General features: G+C 42.9%; 1 protein-coding gene across 1 annotated transcript in view; it reads left to right on the top strand.

The window, feature by feature from the left end:
* LOC126396257 (inactive N-acetylated-alpha-linked acidic dipeptidase-like protein 2) overlaps nt 1-13,758 on the top strand; it is a 770,727-nt gene that overhangs the window by 582,035 nt on the left and 174,934 nt on the right. The gene's annotated exons all lie outside the window — the stretch shown is intronic.

The raw sequence follows: 13,758 nt of genomic DNA, 5'->3' as shown, positions 1-13,758 counted from the left end.
GAGGCATCTTGCAACCTGAAAATAATAGGTAGTGGAGGGTGAAATCCAAAGCACCAGCTTTAGGAGGAAAATGAAAACCCTAATTGAATTGAGAATGGTCTGATACATAAATGTGCTTGGCTCTGTTAGGGCAAAGACCAGTATGTATTTATTAGCATTAGCTTAATAGCATTTATACTGAACTGCAGGGTTAAAAATGAGTGGGTAATAGTATTTCCTATATTATTTCATTTCTTTACTGAGACATTATGAAAGCTGAGTGAGAGTAAACAGTTTCTATGTGGACCTCATTCCTTCATAAAGTGCGATCTACAGTACAGTATATTGTTTCACAATCAAGAACTGTATCAAGCAGCTCAGAATCACAGCTACACAAATAAAACCAGTCCTGCCTTACAAGAGGAGATATTGTAATATATATTTTAACAGGCCCAGTCTGGCCATCAGAAAAGTTTGGGAATTTTCCTGGTGGGCTTGTCTTGTGAGGGCAGGCCTTTCCCCCTAACCTCCAGCATTTTATACCCTTTGTTAAAGGTCTAGTGAGTAAGATTTTAGGGGGACTTGGTGGTATCTGGTGGTGAGGATTGGAGATTACAACCAGCTGAAACTTCTCACAGATAGAAATGTTCATTTCTCAGGATGTTTTTACCAGGAGCCAAATTACTTGCAGAAACGGACCCAGTGATTAAAACTGGTAAAAACACTGAATAAAGCAGTTTTACATTACAAATAAGTGTTTCTTCTATACGCTGTTTGGCATGTTGCAGATGGGCCACTATCCCAGCATCTGCTAATGTGTGTTCACTTATTTACTCTGATAAATTAATGTACGCTCCCTTATTTCTGATCCAGATGTTCCAAAGGGTTTGAACCGGGAGCAGAATTAGCCACAGAGGTGTTCTCCGGGAAAAAAATGCACCCGTTAATGTAAACCAGTAAAAACACTGGGCTACTGTAGAAACATGGACATCTCCATGGACAAGGACCTGCTCCCTATACAGATATAAACAACTCAATCTAACGTAACAAAAACACTATGATACTTTTCTTTCCATTAGACACTAAAAAACATGCCTACTATATTATATTCTATTTCTGCCAATATATCCCCCTAAATCTTACACACAGGCAACTCATTGGCTCCTTGTGGGCAACCAGGCACAATGCTGGCTACCCTTGCTATAAGGCATAAGATATTTGATAGCCAGTGCAGCAACATAAGTGATTTGTTTAATACCTAGTGTAAATGCAGTGTGCTTTGTGTGACTTTGTAGTGTGAATATAGTGTACTCTGGTGTGTCGAGTCTGCTGGGTTAAATGTAGTTCTGTGTTTAAACACTGCTGACTGTTTTGGGGCTGGTTGATAGCAAAATCCCAGGCTTCTGTTTATTTCTAGTCTGCCCCTTTACTCTATTATGGGGAATAGTTATGAAATTTTTAACTTGATAATGATGAACTTGAACTTCAGGGACGCCCCTTGTATAGATAAATAATGTAACTGACTAAGTTATCTAGGTTATATTTGCAAAAATATGATGCTCAAATCAAATAATGACTTGTGTCTCATGATGATATTTACCAATTAGCCATTGTTTTAAATGGCTTAACTGATAATAGTGCTGCACGTTACATGTGCTGTATTATCCAATATTGTACATGCAGCAATGATGCTGCAAACCCACTGGGCTTTGTTTTTATCATGCCTCTGCACTGGCAACAGCCGTAGCCGGAGGTTTTATGATTTCAAGTTGTCCATTTGTCCCATTTATGTCTGCTTGAACTTTACAATGAACTGATTAAATTTTGGTGATTGTAGGTTGCAAGTCAATGTCACTGTAACCACTTTGACCATTGTCCATTTTCATCCACTTATCCGGGGCCGTGTCTTGGGGGGCAGCAGTCCAAGCAAAGCACCCCAGACATCCCTCTCCACACCTGAGCAAGCGTCTGGTGGCCGGGCCTTGGGCCATGGGGCCTGGTCGAGCTCAGTCCAAATAAGTAACATGGAGCTGCCGCCCTCTGGGTCCACCAACCGCAGGAACAGGAATCAGGGTCGGGTACATTGTGTGTGGGGTGGCAGGCGGGGGCGGGGCCCTGGATGTGCTGATCCCCGGCGTCATCTCATTCTCGTGAACGCAATATCTCAAGAACACCTTAAAGAAATGTCTTCAAATTTGGCACAAATGTCTGCTTAGACTCAAAAATGAGCTGGCTAGAATTTGGTGGTACAAGGTCAAGGTCACTGTAACCATGTCTGTCTCTTTCTCGTGAAGGCAATATGTCAAGAAAACCTTGAAGGCGTTTTCTCAAATCTGGCACAGGCATCCACTTAGACTCAAGAAACTGATTAGAATTTTTTAGTCGAAGGTCAAGGGTCAAAGTCACTGTGATCTCACAAGTCTTATTTTTGGTCATAACTAAAGAATTTACATGCAAATTGTGACAAAACTTTACACAAACATCTAATAGGATAAAATGATAAAGTGATGACATATTACATCCAAAAGATCAAAGGTCAACTTCACTGTGACATCATAATGTTCTGCAAATACAGTTTTTTGGCCATTACTCAGTGTCATATCTCAGGAACAGAAGGGGAGACATTTGGTCGGTACTGAATTGGTGACACTAATCTTGGGAGTCCACCTTGAAACTGTGCTGATTGTATAGATCTTTTGTGCTGTCAGGGTTAATATGTGAGGCATCCATGTTTCCACAGACATAGATGTAAACTCTAACTGCAACTTTACTGGTGCGCAAAGCCATACAACCGTGAGGCGGTATTTCTATTTTTCTTCATTTTGTTACTGATGAGGGACACTGAACTAAAACATTCATCTCAAAGAGACATATAATTCAAAGAACAACAGATTTATCTACAAGCTACTTTTCATCTGCAGGATGTCTGCCTGAATGCCATCTTCTGGTGACTCTTAATAGGTCGGAAAACCTGTGGAGTGCTCCTGTCAGCACAGATAAGAGTCATTTCCTAAGTTAAAAAGTTGATCTTTTTTTTCCCCCAGGCCCTAAAAGTAGGACCAAACATGCATCACTCTGAGAATTTCTGGCCAGTTTGACAGATTTTCTACTCTCAGACACTTGGTGAATTTGGGCCAGGTATGTATCTTAGATGATGAACTCAACTGTGAGGAGAAAGGTCAAACTCCCCGTAGGCGTAGAGCAAGTGACCTGCATGTATTATCACATTAATAGAACTTCCCTCCCTAACAACAGTCTCCCCTACTCTTGGGCTACTTAATGACATGAAGTTACATTGTCACAATGTAGAGACAGTTGTGTACCAGAAGTGTCTAGCAATGTATCACTGCGCTGAAATAGTCGTGTTGTTTTTATAATTTGACAGCCTTCTTGGGTGAATTCTGTTGCTACGGTGGTTTGTAGCAAGTGCACTGTGTGGGCTGAGAAGAAAGTTTTGAAAGGCAGATGTCTTCGCACTCAGCAACATAATCATTAACAAAACTTCTTTTGTCAGTTGGTATTGTTTAGGTCGGAACGAATGCCACAAATGAAGCTCAAAATGCCAACAACACTGTCAGTTTGTGAAATGTTTAGCCCGATTTCCCCTCAGTTATTTTTAACAGTTGTAACTGTCACTTTCTTAACAGTCATACACTGTATTAGTCATATCTCTCATTTTCTCTCCCACACACTGAACACAGATTGTGGCCTGCTCTTTGGTTTTCCCACCATGACACATTATCACTGTTGTCATGGTGAATGGCCCTTACTTTAAGGAGGAGGCTGTAGAGTTGTGATACTGATATCCAAATTCTCTCAAGAAGAAACCTAAGTAGATTTACTCAAGAAGTGTATTAAAGTAAAATGCTGTGGTACTTGTATTTTGCTTTCAGGTTACTATAATTACCAGTCAATTATCAGGTTAAGATTCTACATAGACATACGATAAGCTTATTGAGTACAACACATAATTAAACCAGGGTTTCCCAGTGCTGGCTTCTGACCCCTTACAATGGACTGTGTCAGGCATCTTTCGGTTGCATAGTAAACAACATCATTGTTCTATGTAGACTTCTGGTCCAGTCACTACTGCATGAAAACAGCATACGAAACACAGAACTTCAGTCTGAATCTTTTTTCTTTTTTGTTCTGTGTGCAAATGTTCCTTTACTACATTATGAAATCAAGCTTGTGCCTTTGCCGAAGGAAACAACCAACCACTCAGCAGCAAGGGCCTTCAACTAATTTTGCCATTTCCCACTGTGTATATTTCAGTTAAGGAGGACTAAGGTTAAGCATTTCATATGCTGTTTTCATGTTGTAGTGGGTGGACTGGAAGTTTAAGTGGAACAACAATTACATTTCGTAGCAACTAAAAGATGTCTTCAAAATGGTCTATAATGAGTGTCTCTCTCGGTCTTTGCAAAGTTTCAGTTACAGTTACAAATCGCCCCGATCACTCTCATAGACTTTCATGTAATATGCTTTTTTTTCTAAAAGCAGGCACTCCAATGCAATCTCTATGGGTTCCGGGAGGGCTTGCCCCAACGTGTTTTCGTCATACGTAAACCACCAAGTATCATGTGCTCCTCAGGTGGTCCGATTTCCCATGTCGGGAAGTCGTTCTTCGGTACTTCATTGTGTGTTCATGAGCGTTGAAGTCATAATGTGGAGACAACATGGACATTACAAAGAAGATGTGTTGTATTTTATCACTCAAAATGTTTAAAAAACACGTTGTCAACCATTTCCACTGAAATATTGCTTTACGGTCGCAAACTCATTTTTCCGATTATTCCAACATCACATGAGGCAGCGCCACTGCGCAGCCGTCACATTCAAGATCAACATGGCTAACGTTTCCAGCTGATCCAAGAGGATTTTTAACCCTATAGATTAAAAAGGAACGATGCATAGTGCGTCCAAATTCACACCTGTTCTTCTTTATGGATTTTTTCCGTGGCTGTTAGCGAGAAGCCACACATATCACGTGAAACAGCAGAACAGTAGCTTTCCAACAAGACCAAGCACTTGTTAGTAGTCCAATGTTTTCACGGCGAAAAAAAATTATAAAGTTACACTAAAATGATGTATAACGCAGCTTTCATACAGCTTTGCACACACATTACTCTTGGATGGATTACTCACTAATGCAGGCTCGCACAGAAATGCCGCACATATCACATGAAAGCACAGGAGCAGAGCTTTCCAATGATACCACACACATCATTGTGCTGTCATCCCATCACACTATAAATACAGATCAATTGTCTACAAAATAAAAACCTGACGAATTTCTTTACAATCCATTATACAGATCTTGTTATCAGTCACTTCATATAGTGAGGAATATGTATCTTACCACATCTTACCACGCACACCCAGACAACTGTAGCCTAATTATGCATGCATGACAGGGCAGTAGTCACCATATACATTGAGGGGGACAAAAACCACTATTCAATGCAACTATCTGCAGTCAGCACATAAATGTATCTCTATATCAACTGTCCCGTCACATCTGATGTCAAATCAAAGGGGATCGGCACCGTTTGGCACGCGTAATGGAGCTGTTCCCGGCTGTGCCCCCGGCTGTGCGGCCGGCTCGCCTGGCTCATCCTCGTCCTCCTCCTCTTCCTGCTGCTGTGGCGTGGCACCGTTTGGCACGTTTGGCATGCGTAATGGAAACCCAACCTGATTTGATTAACACCGCTGCAAACTAATGAGTTCACATCCCTCTCAGCCAACCACAAACAGCCACAGCATCAGATAGGGAGTATATATTCAGCATCTGTCATCTTAGAAAAGTCAAAAGAAAACAAACAGAGTGAGACTGCGAGAGAGAAAGAGAGAGAGTGCACGAGAGAAACGCTGTCAACGAATTGTAAGTTATGTTCAGTGTCTTAAGGGTTTATGTGCTTCATGTGATTGCCTATACAAATGTTAAAATGTTCTTGCTTAACGTGATCTACAAAGATGGAGTACATTATTGCGAGGGGGAGGAGGAGGACGCTGCTGCTCTCTTCTGCCATGGCGAATGGAGTAAACTCTCATTACGCCTTCGCGGGGCGAGGAGAGGGGCTCATTTGATTGGTGTGATGTGTGTAAAACCCACTCCACGCCTTCTCTCCTCCCTCTTTCCGACTTGCGCAGGTAGGAGGAACGGAGGTGGGAAAGAGGAGTAGCTGCGCCAGGTGCACGGAGTGCCAAACTTGCAAAACACCTAGTTGACGAAGCGCAAGTGCGCTGCGCCTCCCCCTCGCCCGGTCTGCGAAGCTAGAGGCCACATAGTTAACATCAATATGTCCTTTGGTCCGGTCGCCTTAATGCAGTTTGAAACCAAACCAACCGGACCAAATGTATACAATGTAGCAAAAACACGGACCTTGGTCCAGACCTTGGTCCAGACTTTCAGGTGTGAAAGCCCCCTTAGATGTCTAATAAATGTCAGCAGTTCCATCAACAAAGCATTCCCCGTCTAAACTTCTCAGTGAATTTCATTTAAATGTCTGTTTAAGGGGTCAAAAAAATATCCATTATTTCACAAAAAGAAAAGTTGAAATAAAAATGAAAAATCAATGAGGTTTGTGTCACTGAACTTTCTTCTTTCCTCCCTGAGTAATCATGTCACCCCTCAGAATTTCTCGTGACCCCAGTCCAGTGGTTCCCGACCTAGAGGTCTTCTCATGATTCATAAAGAAGTTAAAAGTAGCTTCACATCTAGCTATAACAGTAAAATGCTGCTTACACAGTGAGGCATCGTATCTCCCTTTGAGTACTTCATCCACCAAGGCATTTGGGTTTCCCATGATCACATCGATCATGGAGGTTATGTAGATGGAGCAGGCTGAGAGAAAATTGACTACGTCATAAAGGTTAAGTAGCTATAATAGTTCCAAAAGAACCTCCTGGGTGCCAGATGTACAAACAGCAAATACACATGAAAATGGCACATGTTGAAGTAGTATTTTATAAAGAGAAACATGATCAGAATATGCACACCTCATAGGTACCTCAGTCCAGGCATACACACATTGTTTTTCTACAAAGAGCCAAGTGAGACCCAACCTATTATGCAATGTCATCATTATAGTCAATTTTACTGATTTTATTTCAGGCTGCACATCTAACAGTTTACAGCTTATAGGGTTTTTGTGTTGTTTGATAGACTTGAGACTGAAGCGTGTCTTGGTGTAGAAAAGGTGCACTTTTAGACAAGCCTTCATCAGTTAAAGACACACCTTCAAGTGGGTAGTCCTGTTTAATGAAAATGCAAATCCCTGCTGGGCCGGGCTGCTGATCAACCCAAGCCAAGACAAGCCAAGAAAGCCCATGACTGTCAAAAAGGGGTAAAGGTGTAGGAGGAAGGAGGCATCTATTTCCTTTACTGTCCTGTTGGTCAATACTACAGTCTTGAGCTGGATGGGAGCTGCATCAGGGAGCTAGGTTAGTGAGCGGAGAAGAGTAGTGGTGTGAACCAAGTCAGTGAAGCTGAACACTAGTAGTATTTCAGAGTAGCTGCAGAGATCTGGTGGCAAATCTAGGGGCTCCGGCAAGGAGGAGGTTGCAGCAGTCCATGTGGGAGACATATCTGTGTGAGCATCTGGGCCACTTCCCCAGTGAGGAAAGGGCAATCCCTGTCCTGTCCTCGTCCTGAGTCACTCACAGGTCCCTCACTGTCAGAGTTGGCATCAACTCAACATTATTGCCCCCCCCCCCCAAGGAACATAGCTCAGACAGCCACTCCGAGATGTCTGCCAGGCATGCAGTGATGTGTGCATCCCCCTGAATGTGAAATGAGGGTAAAACAAGAGAAGTTGGACGTCTTCAGCATAGCAGTGGTATAAGAAGCCATGCAAGTGTAATTTGATTTTTGATACTTTCTCTTGATACTTTCATGGGGGGTGGGGAGAGAGCAATAGATGCTTATTTGGGAAAGCATCAATCCCACTCTTTTTTCCTGCTAGTATCTCATGTTGTAAATTCATTCATTCATTCATTCATTTCCGTAACCGCTTATTATCCTCTTGAGGGCCACGGAGGGGGTGGGGGGGGGTGGGGGGTTGGAGCCTATCCCAGCTGACATTGGGCGAGAGGCAGGGTACACCCTGGATAGGTAAATGACCTCTGGCGTATCCACATAAACAGAAGAACACAGATATAACGTCTCCTGTGTAGAGGTGTATGCAGTTGTTCTGTGGCAGCCTGGTGTCATTCGCATGTAATATAATCGAGGTGAATGCAGTGAATGGCTGTGTGTAATGGTGCTGAGCCCTGGTGCAGCACATCTCAGATCAGAGGCTGCAGATTTATCAACATACGTGTCCTACTGCCTTCACATGCTGCAGGGATGTAATGAACTGGAGGAGAAGCTTTTCACACAGTATAAATCAGCTGTTGATGACACATACTGTAAGAATAACTCATATTAATTCATAGATCAATGCAGACTGATTCATCAGCATTCCTGCTTTGCCCACATGAAAAGTGATACCTATTTAAATGTATTCACTGCATAGAGGGGGTATTGCACTCAATATTGTAGTGTGGTTCCAGTGTCAGTCTTTGGGTGGGATGGGTGGGGTGATGGCTTTGATGGCCTGGGGGAAGAAGCTGTTAATGAGTCTGGTTGTTCTGGCTTTAAGAGAGCGGTATCTCTTTCCAGAGGGGAGGGGGAGAATAGGGAATGTCCAGGGTGAGTGGGGTCTGTGCTGATATTTCTGGCCTTCCCAAGAAGTCGGCAAGTGTAAGTGTCTTTGAGGGGGGGCAGTGTGGTCCTGATGATCTTCTCTGCGGTCCTCACCACCAGCTGTAGGTCCTTCCTGTCCTTTGCGGTGCAGCTGGTGAACCACACTGTGCAGCAGTAGGTCAGGATAGACTCAATGGAGGCCCTGTAGAAGTTAACCAGCAGTGGGCCTGGGAGGTGGGCCTGCTTTAACTTCCTGATGAAGTAAAGTCACTGGTGGGCCTTCCTCACCTGATAGGAGGTGTGGATGGACCAGGTGAGGTTGGCCGAAATGTGGAGACCAAGGAATTTAAAGCTCTCCACCCTCTCAACTTCCTCTCCTTTGATGGAGAGGGTGGGGGGCTCAGTCTTTTTGGGTTTTCTGAAATCCACAATAATTTCCTTGGTTTTGGCTGTGTTGAGGTCCAGGTTGTTATGGAGGCACCAGTCTGTCAGGCATTCGACATCCTCCCTGTAGGCTGACTCATCGTTGTTCCTAATCAGTCCTACAATGGTGGTGTCGTCAGCGAACTTGACGATGGTGCTTGTGGGGTGGATGGGGGAGCACTCATGGGTGAAGAGGGAGAAGAGGAGGGGGCTGAGGACACACCCCTGTGGTGTTCCGGTGTTCAGGATGATTGTGGAGGAAGTGCGATCTTCCATCCTGACGTGCTGAGGTCTGTTCCTGAGGAAGTCCAGTATCTATGTGCACAGTGAACTGCCTAAGCCCAGGTTGCTCAGTTTCAGGACCAGTTTTTGGGGGATGACTGTGTTGGATGCGGAGCTGAAATCCACAAACAGCATCCTTACATAGGTGTTGCTCTGGTCCAGGTGAGTGAAGGCTGTGTGGAGCGCCATCATGACAGCATCCTCTGTCGACCTATTAGTTCGGTATGCAAACTGATGTTGGTCAAGGTCAACAGGGATGGCAGACTTGATGGAGGGGAGGATGAGTCTCTCGAAACACTTCGCAATGATGGGCGTGAGAGCCACTGGGCTGTAATCGTTCAGGCAGTTCACTGTGTTCTTCTTAGGTACAGGAATGATGGTGGCTGATTTGAGGCAGGTGGGAACCACAGACTGTTGAAGCGAGAGGTTGAAGATGGTTGTAAATACCTCTGCTAGCTGGTCTGCGCAGGTCTTGAGGACACGCCGAGGGACACCATCTGGGCCTGACGCTTTCCTCACATTGACTCTGCGCAGGGTGGCTCTGACATGGTGTGGCTGCAGCTGAAGCAGGTTATTGCTCACTGGTGGAGCAGGAAGAGTGTCTGGGTTCCTGCTGTGACGGTCGAAACGAGCAAAGAACTGGTTCAGTGTGTCCGGGCAGCATAATATTTTCATCACTATTTATTTGATCCATTCATGGCTAACTGTGGGAGTGGAAATCAGATTTGTGCGTGTGCAGTCAATTTCTCATTGAGTAGGATTTATGAAAGTGCACCGTGAGAGCCAAACCAGAGAGAAAAAATATGGATATGCTTATTTCTGCTTTTGTTTGTACACAAAGACTTTTAACCTAGAGTCTGCAGGTTATACATTGGGCTCCTAAAGTGCACTTAACCTCTCACATGTATTTGTTAATGTAAGACTATTTGAGGATCATTTTACTAAATAAAGAAAAAAGAAAAGAAAGTTCTCAGCTGTATTGAGACTGAAATCAGAGAAGGGCAAAGATTAGAGAAGACACAGGAGAGTGTACTGAACTCATTTAGGTAATCTATTGAAGCAGAAACATATGGTTCCAACCACACAAGGCAACTTCTGCATCTGTGTTCCAGCATTGTTCAGTATTCCAAACAGACCCCTATATGTGATCTACTGTGTGTGTAATTGTATTCATTCATCCTCATATGCCCAATAAACAGAGTTGAGGTGCTGGTAATGTGTTGGGAAACCACCAGATGTTGTGTAGCAGGAGTGTGGTTCGTTAAACATTTGTTTTCTCATTTAGCATCTGTTTTTCCTCTCACTACATGAAAGTTCTCCTCTGTGCAGTCATAACGATCCCAACACTGTCCTGTGATTATTCACCCCCTGCAATAATTTCACAAAGTTTGTTTTAGAAAGTTTGTGCGCTTGTTTTAAGATGGCTGAGGCATCACAAAGATTTTAATTTGCATTGGAGAGTGGAAGCAGATCATTGTGTTGTTTGAGAGATAAGGATGATCTACTGATTTAAACTTGTTTTGTGCAACAAAAAAAAAAGAAACGGTCCCAAAGTCCAGTCGACAGAAGAAAATGTTGGCATTCTACATTTCTGAAAACCAAGAATATGTTACATTTGCATGTTTCATTTGTATCAAATCAGCGTTTTCAAAGTGAGGTAGTATATGATCTGACTTTGTCATTAGGAGGATTGCAGGGGATGGTGGATAGTGTGACACCAAGCTGCAGGCCACAGTTTAAAAATGACAAACAACAAAACCGTTTGTGATTTAGCAAGTCATAGCTGTATTTGTAGTGACTTTTATGCAGTATGTACTTTTTTTTTCTTCTTTTTTTTTTGCAACCAGTCAGTGTTTTTTGCAGCTTTTTAGGCACCAAACATCAGTGTTTTGTAGCCACCCTCCTGTGTTTTTCCACCAGCTTTTTGTAGCATCCCATCAGTGTTTTCCCAGCAGCTTTTTAGTCACCAAATGTGGGTTTTTGTAGCAACACATCTGTGTTTTTCCAGCAGTTTTGTGAAACAACCCATCAGCGTTTTCCAGTGGCTTTTTGTAGTGATGAGTTTGTCTTTTTCCAGCAACTTTTAAGTCACCGAACACGGATGGGTGTTTTGTAAACCCCCATCTGTGTTTTTCCAGCAGCTTTTTGAAAGGATCTGTTTGTTATTCCAGTGAGTTTTAGTCACCAAAAATAGGTGTTTTGTAGCAACTCATCAGTGTTTTCCCAGTGACTAGTCTGCTTTTTTCCAGTGGCTTTTGTAGGAACCCATTCATGTTTTTCCATCAGCTTTTTAGGCACCAAATGCAGGTGTTTTGTAGCCACCCATCTATGGTTTTCTGGTAACCTTTTGTAATGACCCATCTATATTTTTCCAGCGGCTTTTTGTACCAACCTGTTTGTGTTTTTCCAGCAGCTTTTTAGGCACCAGACAGAGGTGTTTTGTAGCTACCCATCTATGATGTTCTAGCTACTTTTTGTAGCGACCTATCTGTGTTTTTCTAGTAGCTTTTTGTGGTAACCTGTTTGTTTTCCTAGGGGCTTTTGAGGCACCAAACGTAGGTGTTTTGTAGCAACCTGTCTGTGTTTGTCAAGCAGGGACAGCGTGTCAAACAGCTGCTATTTTTACCAAGACATTGCTAATGATTCAGCAGTGATTGTGTCCACCAAACCAGTATTTGAAGCCAAAACATGATCTTTTCCTTGCCATAACCAAGTGGTTTTTGTGTCTATACCTCACCACACATAAACCACTGTGTTGCTGAAATGTACACTTTCAACCTATCTGTTGCATTATAATGTACAAATGCAACGTAGCAGTGGTTTGCAGAAACGTACAATCAACATTGTTTTCTGACAATTGGGTTAAGGCCCAGTATGAAAGAATGAAATGACTAGAAGCAATTAGCCAGGAGAGCAGTATCATACCAATATCATCATATCATTCTATTTATTCATTGGGATGTAATACAGTACTCTTTAAAATCTCCTTCAGTGCATCTTTTTTTGCCACTGTGCACAGAAATCTGGAAGTAAAATTCCATCCTGTTGGTGCCAAGCGTGGGAGTTGTCTCTGACATGTGTCATCAAGCAGTTATATTGGCTTTGGGGACCTGGAAAAGAACTCAGACAGGCCAGTGAGGTGTGAGAAGAATATTTGACATCCCGTCATCTTTGCTGCTCCTTGGTTCGGGGCCACATTCAAGTTCAGGTGGGGAGAGCAAAGGATTCATAGAGCGAGAGGGATCTTTATCTTGGCTCTGGCATGTATTCTGTTTAGACTGGAGGCCATTACAGCAACTCCCTCCAGACAATTATAGTCCTCTCAAAAATGTAAGGACCAGGGCCATGACATCTTTTGCCCTCTGTGACATCGGTAAACTTCTCTTTGACAGCATTAGTCTGGAACATAGTGGAGCATAACAAACAGCTCTGCAAATAACTGGTATCAGTAGATCTGTCCACCATAACAACAACAAATTGTGCTTCCCTGTTTTAATTTCTTCTCCCGCTACATCAACAACAGCTGCAATTATCTCAGTGTAGATTTTAACCCATGTGCCAGTAAAACACTTTACTATTTGACAGGCTGTAATACAAATCTTTGTTGTGTTCAAACAAAAGAAGCTCCAAATAATTGCTTCCATTATTTGACTCCTTTCCCCTTATTGTGACCCCTTTAAAAGAGCTTTCTGTGGCAGAAGGACAACCCAGTTAATCAGCCTCTTCAGTGTGTCCTCAGTTTGTCTGTCTCACCTGTGCATTTCTATTTCCTTTCTGTTGCTTGAGTCAGAAGTCCACCCTGCAGTTTTAAATTGCTGTTGTCCTCAGATCTTCACGTTGTAACCTTGTGTCGTGTAGCTGCCTAGCTGAGACAAGTGTGGTTTGTAAAACCTGTTGAGCTCCATGACACCTTCTCTTTTGCAGAAGGAAAAATGTCCCAGCAGCATATACCTGGGGATAATTAGACCTGTTCCAAAATGTGGTCCACCTGAACAGACCACCTGAATAGAGAGGGAACACTAGCAGCAAATCCATGTCTACTAGAAATGATGTTTATATACAACTAATTTGCACAAAACACATGTATTTACCAGTTGTGACAGTGGGGTAGTATTGTTTTCACCTTGTGAGTCCTGATGGCAAACTGTGGTCCTGGAGTCACATATTGTAGCATGAAATGCTACAGAAGCCATTCTGAGTATTTTCAGAGGTGTTTATATATCTGTCTGTGTGTTTGTCTGTGGACAGATTTTGTGACAGCAATAGCATCATAACTGTGCAAGATGTAGTCACAAAACTTTACATGTGTGAATTAAGATCACAATAAAGGCCAAATTAGAAGATGGTTGTGGTTTGGCCAAGAGCCCTGGCAGTAGTGACAGTGG

This window comes from Epinephelus moara, chromosome 10, assembly GCF_006386435.1.
Source record: "Epinephelus moara isolate mb chromosome 10, YSFRI_EMoa_1.0, whole genome shotgun sequence".
In the NCBI taxonomy this organism is placed as follows: domain Eukaryota; kingdom Metazoa; phylum Chordata; class Actinopteri; order Perciformes; family Serranidae; genus Epinephelus; species Epinephelus moara.
The sequence above is the reverse complement of the archived record's forward strand: the minus strand, read 5'-3'. Positions and strand labels throughout refer to the sequence as shown.